The 19,169-nt window shown below is 41.0% G+C and overlaps 1 protein-coding gene across 5 annotated transcripts in view; it reads right to left on the reverse strand.

Annotated features, from left to right (window-relative positions):
• kat80 (katanin 80) overlaps positions 1-19,169 on the reverse strand; it is a 319,028-nt gene that overhangs the window by 250,104 nt on the left and 49,755 nt on the right. For 3 of the 5 annotated variants that reach the window (XM_053784828.2, XM_053784830.2, XM_053784825.2), the window contains exon 1: positions 7,910-7,969. The exons of 1 other annotated variant lie outside the window; for it this stretch is intronic. The gene's annotated coding sequence lies outside the window, so the exon portion shown is untranslated. Of the gene's footprint in view, positions 1-7,893; positions 7,970-19,169 lie in introns of those variants that run through there. One more of the 5 variants, XM_053784826.2, reaches the window with a different exon arrangement.

The raw sequence follows: 19,169 nt of genomic DNA on the forward strand, positions 1-19,169 counted from the left end.
GTGGACAGAGACAAGATGTTCCAGAGATGGGACACAGCAACAAGGGGTCACAATTGGAAGTTGAAGACTCAGATGAGTCACAGGCGATGTTAGGAAGTATTTCTTCAGTCAGAGAGTCGTCAGTGAGTGGAATAGTCTGTAAAGTGAGATAGTGGAGGCAGGTACCATATATAGCTTTAAGAAATAAGTCACTCTGACTTTTTTGGGTTATCCTAGGTACTTTACACATATGCTGCTATGATAATTTATGTAACTATTTGTGTATACCTGAATAAACTGACTAAGAAGAGGTATGATAAAGCTCATGGAGCAGGGAGAGAGTGACCTAGTAGCGACCAGTGAAGAGGTGGGGCCAGGAGCTATGACTTGACTCCTGCAACCACAATTAGGTGGGTACACACGTAAATATGCAAGTACAGGTACATAAGAACATAAGAAAGAAGGAACACTGCAACAGGCCTACTGGCCCATGCGGAGCAGGTCCATGTCCCCCACCCGGATTAGACCAATGCCCTCCCCCCCGATTAGCCCTATGACCCACCCAGTCTGGTCACCTCCACTCAAGGAAGGAGCATGGCACCAGACCCAGCAGCACAAGCTAGTCAGGCCCAACTCACACCCACTCATGTATTTATCTAACCCATTTTTAAAACTACACAACGTTTTACCTGAATAACTGTACTCGGGAGTTTGTTCCACTCATCCACAACTCTATTACCAAACCAGTGCTTTCCTATATCCTTCCTGAATCTGAATTTTTGCAACTTGAAACCATTGCTGCGAGTCCTGTCTTGGCTGGAAATTTTCAGCACGCTATTTACATCCCCAAGAACGATCCTATATCTTGCTCAATGGTGCTATTGAAGTGTATAGCAGCACCGTTGAAGAGAACAGTAAATAATTTCAGGTTGCACCTCCGCTTACAAATTTCTAAAGGTTAACATCTTGTTCCTCAACCCACCGAAATCGTATCTTAGACAGGCCAGAAGACCTTCTTCAGAGTAGTTCCTGGCCCTCTCAACTATTCAGTCGACTCTGCTTCCTGCCTAACAAGACAAGGCTACTAATTATATGAAGTTTGTGTGCCTCTGTAGATTTAATACAGCCCTTTTCGAAATGTATAATACAAAGGTTCTCTCTGCTAATGTGTTTTACATTACAAGGAATTATCTTGATTATCCGTCTCTGTTTTCTACAGCTATCATGTCCAGTCTCTAATATGAAGAGCAAAACTGCACCTCAATCTCAACGAGTTCTTACCAACGATGTACAAGTAGGTCAGCGTAAACAACGATAAAACACATTGCTGGGGAAGTGGAAGCAAGCTCCATAACTAGTTTCACAATGTGATATGACTAACCCCATGAGATCAGGCACTAACAATGGTTAAAAGCAGATTGATCACTGCAAGTCGCGCTAGTGTAGTTATCCTTCTGGGACAACAAACGTGTAATCACACATATGTATGTGATCTCTAATACAATAATAAGTGAGTTATCCTCTGCGCTTGCCAACATCACAAATCCACCCACGTAAATTCCTAACTACTCAAGAACGCGTATAAAACGCTTAAAAACGTATAAAATAGTAATAGGCCTAAATCAATAAAGAATCTGCACTAAGTACACTCTAGCTACAAGGTTCCCCAAAGCCATCAACACTCCCAGGACCAATTGAAGATAAATCTCATGTGACCTTGAAGGCTGTGGCAATAGAGAAGATTGCCTCAATGCAATCCATGACCAAAATGACACATCACTTTAGAGTTTATCAGCAGTTTTCAAAGTTCATACCGTCATCTGCACACTCTCAATGTTTACTTACAGTACAAAATAGCACAAGTACTACAATATATACTACAGAGGGAATAACGTTACACTGAAATGATAAGTTTTCAGAAGTGTAGGTGTGAGTGAAACGAACAGATTTCACAGTAACTCCACCAGACAGTAAACACACACACAGGCATAATACCAAGTGAACAAGAACTGACTAACGGCATGACAAGACATTCACCACCAGGGAGCACAGTTATACTGTCACTGTGTCTATAAGGCAGGTAGAAAGCATGTATCACGGCGACATCAACGAATATTCAGATATCATTCTCACATTATATATTTCTTTTTCATATTAACATACTAATAAAGGGACAGTTATGGGTCTGCTGATTTTTCTTACACTTGAAGGGTGTTAAAAATCTAAAGCCCACTTTTTTTAGTTTCTCTTACATATATTTATAACCTTTGCTTTTCATTATGAGTATTTTGCACGGTCTACCATGTCTCTCGCTTTCTTAAGGGGTTATTGCAGTGTGCAAATTTGGAACAAATCCCTGAAATATTTTCAGGTATGATATATTTCTTGCCTGACAGAATTAGGCACTTAAATTGACGAAGTGAAAGTTTTCTGCTCATTCTCCAGATCTGAAAAATCGCCTACTTCAAAGGGGTTGACAATGTGCTGCAATCTTCAAATCACACAGTACAAGCGCCTTTAGGAAAAAAGTATCATTGGCTTAGTATATCTTGCTTTAAAGGTTATTATTTTCCAGTCCACCATGTTCCTTGAAGCTGCGATATCTATTGCACACCTTGAATGTAAAACCTCCCAACATGGCTGTTCCAAAGTCGCGTTTACAGTCTTGTAAGACTTGAAATCATCTAAACTGCTGGGAACGCCTCAAAAAACTTTGATTATGCTGTACTATCTGGAACGGAAATGAGATACCTAATGCATACATGGAAAATATTCGAGGGCCAAGTCTTCAATCTACACAGTCTACAAAGGACCAGCTCCTGCAGATCAGCCAGGTTGTGATATCTATACTGGTCTGCCTGCCAAAAGCTGATCAGTCAATTAGTAGTCTAGCCTCAGAACGAGCTGAAGTACACCTCTATGTACTGGTCTCAAGTATGTCACAGGCATTTTAGTTATCTGTTCTACTGGATGATTTGATTGCATTTTATTTTTGAGAAACAGAGCTTTATACTCTGGAAGCACTTAGGTAAGATGCGTCAGGAAATCTGATAAATGCTTCCTAACGTGAGTTTTAGTTACGTGACCCAGCTACAGGAGTTCTGATCTAATGATCGAGGCCTTCCACTGGCTTACCGATCCACCCCTTCAAAAATTTCATTTTAACTTACGTTCAGTTTGTTAAGAGGTCGATCCATCATCCCTCGCTTCTAGTAAATTCGTTTTCCACACACTGCGTGTGCTATTCCATTATGATCACACTTATCGATGGCTATCGTAATCAGAATTTAACGTCTCCCAGTGCGTTCATAATCACGTGTTGCGAACTAGCAGCTGTGCGAGGCAGAAGCGTCCTGCTGTAAACCCATATTGACCTGGGAGGCGCAACTGTACTGTCACTTTCGTGTTGTGAGCCACATGTGTTGTTTTTTTAAGAGCTTGTAGAATGACTCGTGCGTCTAAACTATTTCCAGAGGATAATTACAGGTCTGGTGCTGAAGCAGTGGTAGGAGTCACACTGGCAACAAGCTATATAAACACTGATTCAATGCCACTCTGTGCCATGGTAACAGACTATCATACGACTGGTCAGCACTGGACTAGCCAACTATCCTACCAGTGGTCAGCACTGGACTAGCCAACTATCCTACCACTGGTTAGCATTGTACTACCCAACTATCATACCAGTGATCAGCACTGGACTAGCCAACTATCATACCAATGATCAGCACTGGACTAGCCATCATACCAGTGATCAGCACTGGACTAGCCAACTATCATACCAATGATCAGCACTGGACTAGCCATCATACCAGTGATCAGCACTGGACTAGCCAACTATCATACCAGTGATCAGCATTGGACTAGCCAACTATCATACCAGTGATCAGCATTGGACTAGCCAACTATCCTACTAGTAGTCAGCACTGGACTGGCCGACTATCCTACCACTGGTTAGCACTGTACTACCCAACTATCCTACCAGTGATCAGCACTGGACTAGCCAACTATCATACCAGTGATCAGCACTGGACTAGCCAACTATCATACCAATGATCAGCACTGGACTAGCCAACTATCATACCAATGATCAGCACTGGACTAGCCATCATACCAGTGATCAGCACTGGACTAGCCAACTATCATACCAGTGATCAGCATTGGACTAGCCAACTATCCTACTAGTAGTCAGCACTGGACTGGCCGACTATCCTACCACTGGTTAGCACTGTACTACCCAACTACCCTACCAGTGATCAGCACTGGACTAGCCAACTATCATACCAGTGATCAGCACTGGACTAGCCAACTATCATACCAATGATCAGTACTGGACTAGCCATCATACCAGTGATCAGCACTGGACTAGCCAACTATCATACCAGTGATCAGCATTGGACTAGCCAACTATCCTACTAGTAGTCAGCACTGGACTGGCCGACTATCCTACCACTGGTTAGCACTGTACTACCCAACTATCCTACCAGTGATCAGCACTGGACTAGCCAACTATCATACCAGTGATCAGCACTGGACTAGCCAACTATCATACCAGTGATCAGCATTGGACTACCCAACTATCCTACTAGTGGTCAGCACTGGACTGGCCGACTATCCTACCACTAGCCGGCACTGACTCAGCAAACTATTTTACCACTGGCCAGCAGACCATGTCTATTTTAAAGTTTGCGACAAAATGAAACTAACTTTCATTTGTTTCTCCCATAAAAACCCAACCAGGAATTACGAATTCAGTACAATATTTCAACTAGACACAACAGAATGTGTCAAATGTTAAATATTTATTCAACATAGCGTCGAGTTCAGTCATGTATGCAGCGATCGCTATAATTAACATAGCTGGGTTAACAGTTTTGTTTTTCCTGCTAAATGAGCATATAATCCTCTAACAGATGGCCCGGTCAGCTGTTTACACAAGTTTTTACACATGTCTGTTATCCAGACAAGTGCAAAACACTGGTTAGATGTATAAACTAGCCCACAGAGACAAAACAGGTTTCACTGTTTGATTTTCAAAGATTTAGAACCGTTTGGTTTTGACACTGACTCTTACTGTATTATCTTAGGTAGTTTACACGTATGTTACTAAGTAATACAATCGCAGGTAGACGATTTTAACACTGCAAGACAAGCCACGGGGGATGGAAATCTTCAACTCAAGATTTTCCACACTTCGTGCGTCATCATGAGTTATGCAGTGTTGCAGGAGTAGCACCAGGTAGAATGAGAGGAAGTTTTTCTCCGAGTAAGGGATCGCTGTGATGCCACGCTACCCTCTCATTCCACTTGTTGCTAATCTTGCAACATTGCATAACTCCTGATAACGCACGTAAACATGTGAAAGATCTTGAGCTGAAGATCTCACCCGTGGCCTGTCTTGCATATTTTACTATGCATGACAATTGTCATCACCTAAATTTGTGTAATTGTACTTGCTTGTACCTGTACTTAAATAAATTTACTTAAAACATTTTCCGTTTCTAACATTATCAAATTTACACAGAAGAGACCAAGACTTCAACACACTCCCTTTACACATAGGGAAAATTACCAACAAAACCCCAGGCTGCCTTCAAAGGGAAACTTGACAGGTTATTCAAATCAATTCCTGACCAGCCAGGTTGTTGTGCATACAACAACCTGGCTTACAACTACCACTACCTGGTAGTGGTAGAGGTAAGGCTGGTAGTGGTAGTAGTAGTAGTGGTAGAGGTAAGGCTGGTTTTGTGTGCAACTGGCACCAACAGCCTGGTCGATAAGGACCAGTAACCAGAAGGTCGCGACAGGCGAATTTTAGTTAGATCATTATTAACTTCCTCCTGTAGTGAGAAATTTCACATTACTTAAATAATAATTACGAACTATTCCAGGAGTAAACCTGGAGAGGGTTTCGGGGATCAACGCCCCCCTCGGCCCGGTCTGTGACCAGGTCTCGTGGGTAACACTGTTCAAATTATTTTTCACATTTTCACAATCCATATCTAGTATTCGTTCCGTGTCATTAGCAGTGCCAAGAACCTTCGACTAAAGGGTAAATATCCCCAACCATAGTATATGCCGAAAGTACCGCTGGGTTCTTAGGTAAAGCCCCTTTCCCCTCCGTTAAGGTACATATCACCTAAGCCTCGTTACCGCGTTAAGGTGATCCAACGTCAGGGGCAAAACTGAAGGTTAAGAAGAGTATTGTATATTTCAACCTCGTACTGAAGAGGGTCACGATGTGAGGCCGAAATATTCAATATTATTCATACGCTCTGTTTTATTTTCTCAATGTAGATTCATTTGTACCATTACTGTTTGCAATACTGTAGTAGGCTCAAAGAGGAAATTAATTATATATATACACACACACACACACATATATATATATATATATATATATATATATATATATATATATATATATATATATATATATATATATATATATATATATATATATATATGTGCAAAACAACCACTGTGAAAGAATAGTAAAATTCCAAGCGCTTTCATGACTTCTCACATTATCAAGGAGTTACATGCGCTTGGAATTTCACTATTCTTTCACGGTGTTTTTTTGCATATTCTGATATCACCTGTTTCCTTTGATCTTATTGCGCATATATATATATATATATATATATATATATATATATATATATATATATATATATATATATATATATATATATATATATATATATATATATATAATATATATTATATATATATATATATATATATATATATATATATATATATATATATATATATAATCTTACCATAGTAAAAAAAACAGGAAAACGAGCACTTTCATGTCCGTACACACACTTCGTCATAGGATTAGGGAGAAGCAGAGGGGGCACAGTTTATGTTACAAAGTGAGGTGATACGTATCATGTATCAAACAAGTGAGGTAATACCTCACTCAGGTATCATTCATGTGAGGTGATATCTCAAAGTTTTGTTTGTAATCATAATACAATGTTAACCTGAAATCCCCCACACAAAGTGCCTCCTCTCCTTCCTAATCCTCTAAAGATGTGTGCAAGCACTTGAAAGCGCTCAGATTTTTTATTTACTTTTTCAGTGCAGTAATTTTTTACACTTGCTTCACGCATGTTTTTTTGTGATTTTTTCACACATACATCGTATATTGATTGGAAAGGGTGTATACAGTATTTTGTAAGCATTAAGTATTTCAATATCATTTCTCCTTTGAAAATTACACGAAGGAGAATAGTTGGGTCTGAACAGGGCTTAACACGGGCCAGTAGCCCTGCTGCACTGCTCCTGAAGGCAAAGATACTTTATTCAGAACTCGATAAATTATCTTAGAAACAGTACCTGGAGACTAAATTCGTACAATGGTTTTGAGGGTACACAGTTGTTGTTGGCATATATTAGTGGTAAATTATGTAGATTTAACCTAGGATTATCAAATAAAGTCAAACAGGATGATGTGTGTCCATTGGGGTCTCATGTTCCTATGTTGTTTTGTTGAGTCAGCCCTCGTATATTCCCAGCTAAGGCAGGAGAGCTGAAGTGAGCTCTGAGTTCACTGGTGGGGAGCCCCGCCGCTACCAACACACACATCATTCTTAAGTGCACCACAAACACAACACTGTCAGCTTTCATCAAAGCAATTTAACCCAAACACATTTTCGTCAACTTTTCACCAACCACAGTCACTGGACATTTAAATCAAATGTAAGTTTTCGAAACTACAAAATACACATTTCAAAATGCACTAGTCACTGGCTGAGTGGAATTATTACTATCACTTTTTTGTACACATTAATTACAACCATTATCGCTAATAAATGAATCGTTATGTTTTTTATTCCTATATATCACAAGCGTGGGATTCTCCTTCACTGAGTAAGATGAATATTGACAAGTTTAAAACACCATGCGCGTCTCAGACAACACAAACGAGGGGCAGCAGCGCACTTCCTCTCATGCTGCTGGGTAAAACCACACTGAACGTCAGATTCAAAACAAAGGCCACTGTCACCCATGATGCCAATTCGCCAGTCAACATACCTCTATAAAAGTCGAACAAATGCAACATTATCATGAAATCTAATTTTTCCCGTTCACAAGACTGAGAACATCCAGGAAGCTACTTTAAAATTAAACACGAATATAAATACTGTAAAGAAAAAATACATTTTGGTTTAAGATGCTGCAATCGGCAACCGACGTCTTCCCACCACTTGCCGCCTACTTATGACTTAACCCACACGTGTTCTTCTCCACCAAAATCGTCTTGTGGAGCTAATCCTGAAGGCGGGTGATCCCTTGGCACTCGAGCAAGCAGCTAAGCAAGTTAACCTTGGGACAAGTTTCCTTAGATGGACCTGTGGAAATAGCTGATGGAAGAAATACGTGAAGGGTTATTAAAAAAATAAAATATGGATCAACATTAAACTGTAAAAATAGAACGTATTAGAAGGTTCACATTGGAAACTAACGATACAAATAAAAAATGTTATCGAGAAGTGAATGGTTGAAGGTGTGGTTAGGCAGGTACGCCGTCTCCACCACGCCAACCGCTGCTGCTACCATCACCACCCGCCCTCACTCGTCAACCACAACTACCACCAGCACCCGCCCTCGCTCACCGATAACCACCATCCCCGGCACCACAGTGTATAAGGGAGTACTAACTTGAAGTGTAAGATAAGATTCTGTTGGGATTTTTAACCCGGAGGGTTAGCCATCCAGGATAACCCAATAAAGTCTGTGCGCCATCGGGAGCTGTGTCTTATTTCCAATGGAGTCCCAGGGTGCGACCCACACTGGTCAGCTAACACCCAGGTACCTGCGTACTAATTGAACTGGGGCAGCAGGTGTAAGGAAACATGCCCAACGTTTCATCCGTGCCGGGGAACGAATTCCGTTCCTTCAATGTATGAGTTGAGGACGCTACCAGCATCACTGAACTCTTACAACCAGACTCTGGAATGTTTTCAAGGTCCGAGGCTATTCAAAATCGCTGCTTACATTACCATATTCCTGAACGCGAGGGAAAAGCAGCAGAGATCACACAACGCCTGGAAACTGGGAGAATGGGATAGAAATCAGGTTTGATCTGAGGAATTGTACATATATGGTATACAATACCGACAAGATAAACATGTGCAACACCTAAGTGTCTTAAATGCAAATTCAAAGATATAATTGGAAGACTGTAGAACTATATATAGAAGGTGAGGTAATCAGTCCTTCAGCCTTGGTCTTGAAGAGTCGGAGACTCTTCAAGACTACGGTGCTCTTCAACTCCAAAGCTGAAGGGCTATTGCCTCATCTTTTGTATATAGTTCTGTCTTCCAATTATATAATTGAATTTATATTGATTAAGCCACTGAATGGCGAAACGTCTACAATAAAGATACCCACTTGTTGCATGTGTCTAATTCTTGATCTGACGAAGTTAGGGCAGCCCCTTTACCCGCATGAAGACTGGGTCGCCGCCAACAGCTTGACTGACCAGCATATTTCGAAGTAATAGATCAGGTTCTTGTGTGAAGCGCCCTCACTATCAACATTGACACAAGTTACTGGCAAAAAATTTTTTTTTGGCTGCTGTTGCACACCTGACCAGCTCACATGTACACTCTCTTACCAACACCATTTAACTTGCCTAACCTTGACAAACCTTTCCCAAATATTCTACAAGCACATCATAAACAGGACATAAAGGCTGGATTATTATTAGTCATTGCGAGGCACTAAACCCATAAGAGTCAAAGCGCCTCGGAAACGTGTAGTAATCCGGTTTGAACCAAGCTAGCCTTCAATGCCTTGGATCAACCCTTGACTAGCATAACCCCTCCCCCAGGACCTCAATGGAAATAAGTCACTGACTTTTTTGGGGGTTATCCTATGAAATTTATAGTATGATAATTGTACTTATGTATACCTGTGCCCCAATAAACTTAATGTATAAAATCATCTAAAGTGCATCAACTTTAATGAGAGTGAAATACTTTAAGTATAATCACGAGCGCCTTGAAGCAGGCGAAACCTGCTCTCTAAAACTATTAACACTTCCTCCCTGAGCAAATATATTAGTTTAAGCACGGAGACCAAATTATTTACTGTATATAAGAACTGGAAAGTTAATCTGGAAACCCAAAGTAATAAGAAAATCTGTTAGGATGTTACATGGAGAAACTTAAGAGAATATTGTCAAGAGTTCTGAATTTTGGCAAGGTTAATTGTGGTGGATTAAGACGAGACTTGATAGAAAACTGACAGTGAAGAATAAAAGTAGCAACAGGCAGACGCACCATGACTTACGAAGAGACAGTACAAGAAGGGCAACACATCGTTGATGTGGTCTTCCCTTCCCAACAACCCATCTTCAGCATTTGTTATAGTGCCTGCGAAAATACATGACCCAAATTTCAGTATACACACTGCAATGCCAAACATAAGCCACCAGGATTTTTAATTTTCTTATTGTCGGTCAATTATAAGGAAATATAGGTTAATATACATTAACTTAGCCAAGCCAAACCTAATCTAACCTTAACCTAACCGAGAAAAACAAATGTTAAAATTTTAGTGAAAAACAAGATGTAGAAATGCAGGAAGAGTAAATTTTGTGAAAGTGGATGTACAAAACTGACAACAGGTTGCTTCCTCTTGTGGTGACCACTGTTGTCGTTGAGTTAGCTGGAGGAGAAACATTACCGGTCAAGAAACGTAAGCAATTATTGTGGCAGAAGACACGTGGGAGGGTGGTCAAGCGAGTGGGGGTGAAGAGGAAGAGATGGGGAGGGGGTGAAATGGTATTATTACCACCACGACCCCCACCCCCACTAGCTTACCATTCCACAAAAAACAAGTGCACCCCACCCCACTCCTAACATTTTTAACTCCCCTCTCTCTCTCTCTCTCTCTCTCTCTCACCCGCATAATAACCTCACTTCCACCACACGTTATTTAACCAATCTCCCACTTTACTCCACTGCACTATCAACGACCAACGAACACTCCACCTCCACCACCCCGTTCACTATGAATACCCTGCCTGGGGTGCCGAGCAGCTTTATGGTGAGACTGTCAGCGACTCTCAACCGAACCCAGGACCAGCGAAACTCTTAAGCATTTTATCCTTACACACCTGCCCACCTAGCAGTAAAAAACAGGTACCCATGTGTTAAATTATTGAGAGCCTCGTCCAAGTAAAAATTGCTAAGCGAAATTGTTAGACATTGAAGTTCTGTTCGAAATTGTATCCTGGACGAACCTGAAATATAGAACAACAATAATCTTGGTTTAATAAGACACGTGAGCAAACACTAGGACATATTTATTAGAGAACGTTTCGGTCCTGGGGCCTTGATCACTTCTAACACAGGGAAGTTCAAAAGACAGTACGATAGCAACCTCTCTGTGTTAGAAGTGATCAAGATCCCAGGACCGAAACGTTCTCTAATAAATATGTCCTAGTGTTTGCTCACGTGTCTTATTAAACCAAGATTATTATTGTTCTATATTTCAGGTTCGTCCAGGATACAATTTCTAACAGAACTTCAATGTCTAACAATTTCGCTTAGCAATTTTTACTTGGACGAGGCTCTCAATAATTTAACACACGGGTACCTGTTTTTTACTGCTAGGTGGGCAGGTGTGTAAGGATAAAATGCTTATGAGTTTCGTTGGTTTATGACAACAATCTTAGTGGAAATATTCGAGTGTTCGTTAAAATATATTCACATCTGGCAGTATAATGACGTTACTTAAAAAACAATAAAAACTTATATACTTCCACGTTCACCTATGACTACGCCTCACTACCTTCAACTGGTCTCACGCTTTCTACACCCTCCTCCCCCTGTTCTGTACCTCACTACCTATCGCCACTCCCCTGTACACCCTGCCATCGCCACTGCTGCCTCCAAACAGGCTTTCCAGTAGAACCAGTCTAGGGTTCTGCTCGCAACCGAAATGACCAGAGTTAAATCACGGGCGGGACGAGACGATTGGATAAGTCCCTTATCTCTTTCTGCCACTGTTCACAGGGTAAATAAATACCTAGGAATTAGTAGATTGTTAAGGTCATATCATATCCTGCGGGAGAATCTAAGGAACTCAACATAAGCCACGCTGCTTGGCTTTCATGGGTCATCAAGCCTACTTGGTTATTAATCTAAAGGAAATTAACTTGTAGTATCAGCAAGGCGTAAGAGTGAGGTGTGCACTCAGACGGGGACAACAGACTGACCCTGAACCTTGACACACATGACCAACCTCACACCTGCTTCCTCACCACCCACTGCTCGCCTAGCATTCCCCCTCCCCCCCCCTTTGTTTCCCCTATGTAATGTCGTATAGAACAGGGTAGCAGCACATTATTAATGTATCCATTTAGCGTGTGATATACACTATCATGAGAGAGAGTAAATTCCCAAGTAACATAGGTGCCTGTGACATACCTGTAATCGATTTCGAGGGTTTTCTACTATACAGTTAGGCCTCTGGCCAAATTTTCTTTCTAAGTGTCTGTTCAGCAGGTTGTTGTTGCTGTCTGTTGGTTGCTGGCCCCCACAATTATTACAATCTCGTAGTTCTGGCACCAAGCAGAAGTAGGAACCAATTTCTTGACTTCCATATATGTTCTGGCAATACATTTTACATCTACTGGTAGCAGGTTGAAGTCTTGGGTCCAGAGGTTAGTTAATACAGGGATCTGGTGATCCCTGCTTTTCACTGGATTTATTTTACACTTCCTTCCGTATTTCTCATTCCAGTAAGTTATAGAGGAATACAGATTTGTGACATGAACTCATATCTACCAGGTATATATTATCAGGTGTATCTCGCTTCCTTCCTCCAAAGAGTACATTCTAAGTATTTTGAAGCATTTCCAGGATATAAAATGTTTTATTAAGCATTTAAACTACTGCAGAGATCATTTACCAACAGTAAATCATCTCCGTACATTTCCAGCTCTGATACCTTTCTTGCCTTGAATAGACTTATGAGCACGAAACAATATTCCAGTCGTGGGAGCAAAAGTGATTTGAATAATACAATCATTGGCGTTATTTCTCTAGTTTTGAAAGGTCTCATTATTTACCCTTGTCATTTTTCTGCCCTCTGTTTCACTGTGTTCTCTAAATAACATATCTGACATTATCATTACAAAGTTCTTTACCTGTTTCTTATGTTATGAAAGAGGGTCTGCCTGGAATGTGTCACCGTTAAACATTTTCATTTACCCATTGAAGACTAACTGTTCGTAATTTTCCTTTATCATCTAATGAGGCAACTTACATATTTATTTTTATATCACCAGCAAAGATTGATACGAAACCATGACTGATGTTATTGTCTGCCATGAAGATGAGAAACAGTCGAGGTGCCAGGACAGTGCTTTGGAGTACAGGGCTTTTTTTTTTTTTACTTTGTGATTATATTTATGTTTACTACCATGCTGTGTTCTGTTTGTCAGAAATTTGAATATCCATTTCCTAGTTTTTCCTGTTTTACCTACTGACCTCATTTTATGGACATTACTCCATGGTCATATTTGTCAAATGCTTAGCAAAAATCAGTGTAAGCCCCATCTGCGTCCTAATTTTCTTCCAAGGCCTCAGTTATTTTTGGCCTAATGATCTAACAGTTGTGACAAGCAAGATCTCAATATTCTAAACCCATGATGACTTTGGGTTGTGTAGTTCACGCTTCTCCATAAAATCCTTAAGATGGAGTCTCAGCACCCTTTCAAAAAAATTTTGTGATGTTAGTTCTACTGGCATGTCATTTTCTTGCCAAAGTTCTGCTGCCTCGTTTGTGAAGAAGGGCTATGTCTGCACTTTTCAAGGAGTAGATAAATGGTTCAGAGAATCATGGAATGTCTGAGATCTTTATTTCATTTTAGTCAAATCTTGCATGTTGAAATTAAACTTACTTGTCCCTGCAACCTATTTACTCTATAACATCTACACAAATTATAATTTGAAGTATAGACTTCGCTGTCCAAGAAATTTCTACTGTGGGTTTCTGTAAAAACTCCAAACACTGCATTTGCTCCTACGTGGAGGAAATTTATGAAAAAAAAAAATCTATTTTTTTTAGGCGTTGGATATTGGTTAAAAAAAACAACAACTATATACTGTGTTTACCTTGAGCTAATGACTTTGTTGGTTGATTTAGTACTGGTGATGAGACCAGTTTAGCTTCCATTCGTGCTGGGATGTTTACTGGGATGAAACCTTCAAAACTACCATAGGTACTCTACCCAGAGTTAGTAAAAATTAAAGCAAACACCAAACTTGGAAGAGAGAGAGAGAGAGAGAGAGAGAGAGAGAGAGAGAGAGAGAGAGAGAGAGAGAGAGAGAGAGAGAGAGAGAGAAAGAGAGAGAGAGAGAGAGAGAGAAACATTACATACAAGAGTATTAAACCAGCTTTGAAGCCATCTGAACACGCGGCATCACCTAGTAATAATTAAAGGTATTAAACTTAAAATTATATAAGCAAATGCCATATGAAGATAATTTTCATGCGTGTGCGCTCGCACCTTCCCATTACTGCCACACTTGTCACACTTCGCATATACGTGCAGCTGTGCATCACATATAATTAAAACAAATTATTTTCATCTATGTTAATCACCAGAGTAACTTGCTCTATCAAAATGTTGGGGGTAGAGTTCCTGGATCCACCATGTTCCTCGGCAATAGTTTGACTACCGCCACGGGATAGGTATGGGGTGCTTAAGTTATCAAGTTTATGTATCTAACCTTTTAAAGCTACCTATGTCATTGTTATTCGGCAGATATTTCCACTCACGTGCACCTGCTGCCAACCAGAGCTCTTATCCATCCGTTATAAATCTGAAGTAATAAAATTTAATACAGGGTTGCGAGTTGTGCCTCGCCTTCAAGAGGCACCTCGTGAAGGCAGGCACCTCGTGAAGGCAGGCACCTCGTGAAGGCAGGCACCTCGTGAAGGCAGCCAGCATAGGAGCACTGCAGGACAGATATTGATGAATTAGAGTGACTACGTGCAACACTTGGGTATCTTTGAGGAAGCCACTGGTTGGTGAAACGCTTCCTCAAAGATACCCAAGTGTTGAACAAGTGTCTAATTCATCAACCTGCCTATTGCCCCATGCTCAGCAGGACCTTCTCACTCGTGCATGAATACTCGTGTATTTGTATTTGTATTTGTCTAACCTTTTTTTTTTTTGTTAAAGTTATCCAGTGTGCTGGCTTCAATAAAGACAAGTCACGGAAACACCGAAAAAAAAAGGTCACAAGATTTAAGAAATTTGACTACTTGCGACACTGCAGAAATTAAATCCATTTACGGTTTCAAATGGAAATACGACAGGTACCATATATGCGGGGCCGAGAACTGGAGATCAACACCCACAACCTGTAGTAGATAAACACACCCGCACCCAGCATTTTAATCAAGAGCCGGCCGAGAGCCTCTTGGAGCTATGATGATCTACGGGATAAGAATGTCAATACTGCGAAAATTATTATGACTCAGGTAATAACTAAATAGAAAGGTGAGTGAGGCAGCAAGTACACCTGTATGGAGAGAAGTGGTGTTCAAAAGAAAAACACGGAACGGGGTGGAATTTGAACCCATGGCGAGTCGTAAAACTCCAGGCCAGTGCCTAAGCCATTGGGCCAGCTGACTACAATGGTATTTAATACCGACACGATAAATACCAATGCAGTATAATGCATTATACTACATTTAGGTATATTCGCAAGGACACCTGAAGCCAAGATGAGGAAAATATTTTGAAGACCACTTCCTCAACACACTGATGACAGTTCCAGTGAGAAACAAGCAGAATTATTACATTACTGCAATTTCACCTTACGTGACTGAATGAATAATTGTGTTGTATTTGTGGTCACCACATCCGGGTCACCTTGAAGACAAACTAGACTCAAGATTTTTTTCTTTCTTTTACCATGATCTGGTTTGGAGTGAGTCACTCCAGAATACCTACGTAACCGTGCCCAGCCATTAAGTGCCACAAATCATGTCTCCCTCACTGTTACACGTTCACGTACGTACACAAATATGTATGTACATCCATATCTATAACACACACACACACACACACACACACACACACACACACACACACACACACACACACACACACACTCGCTATCAGCTCGAGGTTTCCACAGGCGTTATGTGGCAGCTTATGTCTGCAAGCTACAGGTTCTCACGCTAGCATGTACCATGATCACGACGATGACTGTGATGGTGCTAACAATTCCACCAACTTCAACTCTTCCACCAACAAACAACCCTACCCTAGTAGTCACCACCGCCACTAACATTACTTCTGTTGGTGACTGGATTTCCTTTTCATTGCTCCTTTTCACCCCTACCGTTTCCCTTCTGCACTTCCCTCTCATTATTGTGATTGTCTTTATGTCACTTGACCCCCACTTCAACAATCATTCAGACTGGCAGTGGGCCATGTTATCTGAGCTCTCCTTTGTGCTGGCTATGTCAGCTGAACTACCTAACTAAACACAACCTCAGCAATACACTTCCACACTCCTCTCTACACACTATTACATCTGTTGAGCGTGAACAATAATAATCTAAGGATGTGTCCTGCGTCATGCAACTGAAGACAATTAGGGCAGAGAGAATACGAAATAAAAAGGAAAAATTAAAATGTTTATAAAGCGGGGAGGAGGAAGATTGAAGAAGGTACAGAAGGATGGAAAGAACAATGACCAAAAGCTTCAGCGGCGGGTCATCATATGACTGAGACCCCCGTCAGGAAACACTTGCCCTGTTTCCTGACAAATCTTGCTTAACCTAACCAGGGTAGAACATCAGAGGTAGAGTTGATAATCCCAGGGTAATGAAGCTCGGAAAGTTCTGTTATCAACAAATTCCCGGATGGTAGGAACTGATGTAACTCTCAAGAGAGTATTAGGTAAGGTTTGTCAGGAAACAGAACAAGTGTTTCCTGAAGTGGGTCTTAGTCATATGATGACCCACAGTTGGAGCTTTTGGTCACATGACCGAGGCCTTCCATTGCCTTACCCGTCCACCCCTTTAAAAACTATGGTTATAATTATAACCACTTAGGGACCAATCTATGTAGGGGCAGGTCAGATTTTTATATTTCTGAGTAAGCGGTAAAGTCGTAGGGGGTCATACAGCGCCTAGGAAAAGGAGGTCTAGTTGTAGAGAAAATGTTTTTGCAATAATCTGCCATGCCTAGCTAACTAGACCACATCCCAAAGTTTATGAGTCGTTTATGGGTCAAATTTAGATATGGCCCCATCAGCCCTCAAGTAAACTATCAACCCTCTCTCCGAAAGCGTTTAGAACGGCATCTCTGAGTGGCAAATCTAAGTTTCACAAACGAAAATAACGAATACTTATACGACAGGCTAAAACCGTGCTAGTCAGCACAGCGATGAAGACTGGATCGTCCAACTGTTTTTACGCGCTACTCAACCAGGCGGTAGGAGGAAAAAAAGATTCAGATAATTACAATTATGGGGAGCGCTAAACCCGTAGGATTATACAGCGCATGTGGGGGATATGGAAGGTATTCAGGCTGAATTCAGGAAACTGGAGCACTTATCCAATTCCCTAGATTAAGAGCCCCTTACCAGCGTCAAGGAACCTCCCTTGAGGGGACTTTCAGATAAGCCATCCAAAACGAGCCAATGAGATGTGTACTTGCATAACTCCTACAATGGAAATAAGTCACCAATGGAAATAAGTCACACTGACTTTTTTGGGTTGTCCTGGGTTCTCTACACATATGCTATGTATAATAATCTATGTAACTGTATCTGTGTATACCTGAATAAACTTACATCATCTCTCGTTGTCAAGGGCGGGAGAGTGTGTGTGTTGCATGATGCTGACGTTATTGCTGACCGTCGTGCATATAATATGACAGATACACCAGTGTGTGTATATTACTGGTAAGCTCTTAGATACAAGATGGCGTCGGTCGCTTCGCCCGTGACTTGTATGAGAATGGTGTGCACGAATATTAAAAGCAGCTGAAGAGCGTGTTCACACTCGTGAACGAAAGTAAGACACATTTTGATATTTAAAATAATGCATGCGAACAATTAACATGTAAAAATTTCACTTTAGCGAAACGGACAGCACACCTTGCGTATCTTGCAGTCAAGAACTTAAGGACGTTACTGCTGATCATCGCCTGCCACCCGCCGCCTCGATAAAAACCTGATGACACTGCCCCCTATGGGTAGCCACTATCGGGTCACCGCATGAAGACCCAGGCCAAGACCCGTCCTGGCGAACCTGCCTGTACCTGCCGAACGAATACGCTCTCTGGATAAATGACAGTGATATGTATGGACCGCCACTAGGAAGTGTTATACCCACTTTTGGATGCAAATTTATCCGAATATTACGCCATCCTCACCCTGAAACTGAATCCACCGCTGTGCACATGGCCATCTGCGGTCTGATTGCTTAATTTATGTTAAGCACTAAAACCATGTGGGTTATTCCATGCAAGATGTGGTGGAGGCTTGATTCTACGTCTGCTGAGCGCGAGACAGACGCACCTCCTCCTTATACTCGCCTATATCTCAAATACCAATAAACGAAAGGTATATTTGCCCTCGTGTTATCCACAAGTAAATTTAGATCAGAGACGTCTCTCCCGTGCACAGAAACTACAAGGTATTACCCCGTAATAAGATACGGTATATTTATATAAAAAACGTCAAAGAGTAAAATACACCTGATATAGCAAAAATACTGCACGCCGGAGCACAATACAAAGGAGAAAATTGTAAAAAACAAATCATAACACATCACCTTGAATGCTGGGTTATTTGTGACAAGTAACCATTAACTTAGTATGTTTGAGGCACCTGCATGAAGTACCTGTGTATCTAATATTCAGAAGGTAAATATAGAAGTTATACTACGGTACAGCTCATGTTTAATACAAACACTTACACTTGAAATACAGACGTGCTCTTTGATACATTACCGAAAACACGCACAAAATTAGCCTAATCATACTCTCAAGGTTTGAATAGCTCCAATTCCTGGGATCAAGAGCCTTTTACTAGTAGTATTTAGGTACTGACCCGTGAGGGGAGACAGGTCAGTTTTTAAGCATAAACTTATTAAAACCTTAGTACAACCAGGTCAGCTGTAACTTA

This window comes from Cherax quadricarinatus, chromosome 51 (genome assembly GCF_038502225.1).
Source record: "Cherax quadricarinatus isolate ZL_2023a chromosome 51, ASM3850222v1, whole genome shotgun sequence".
NCBI lineage: Eukaryota > Metazoa > Arthropoda > Malacostraca > Decapoda > Parastacidae > Cherax > Cherax quadricarinatus.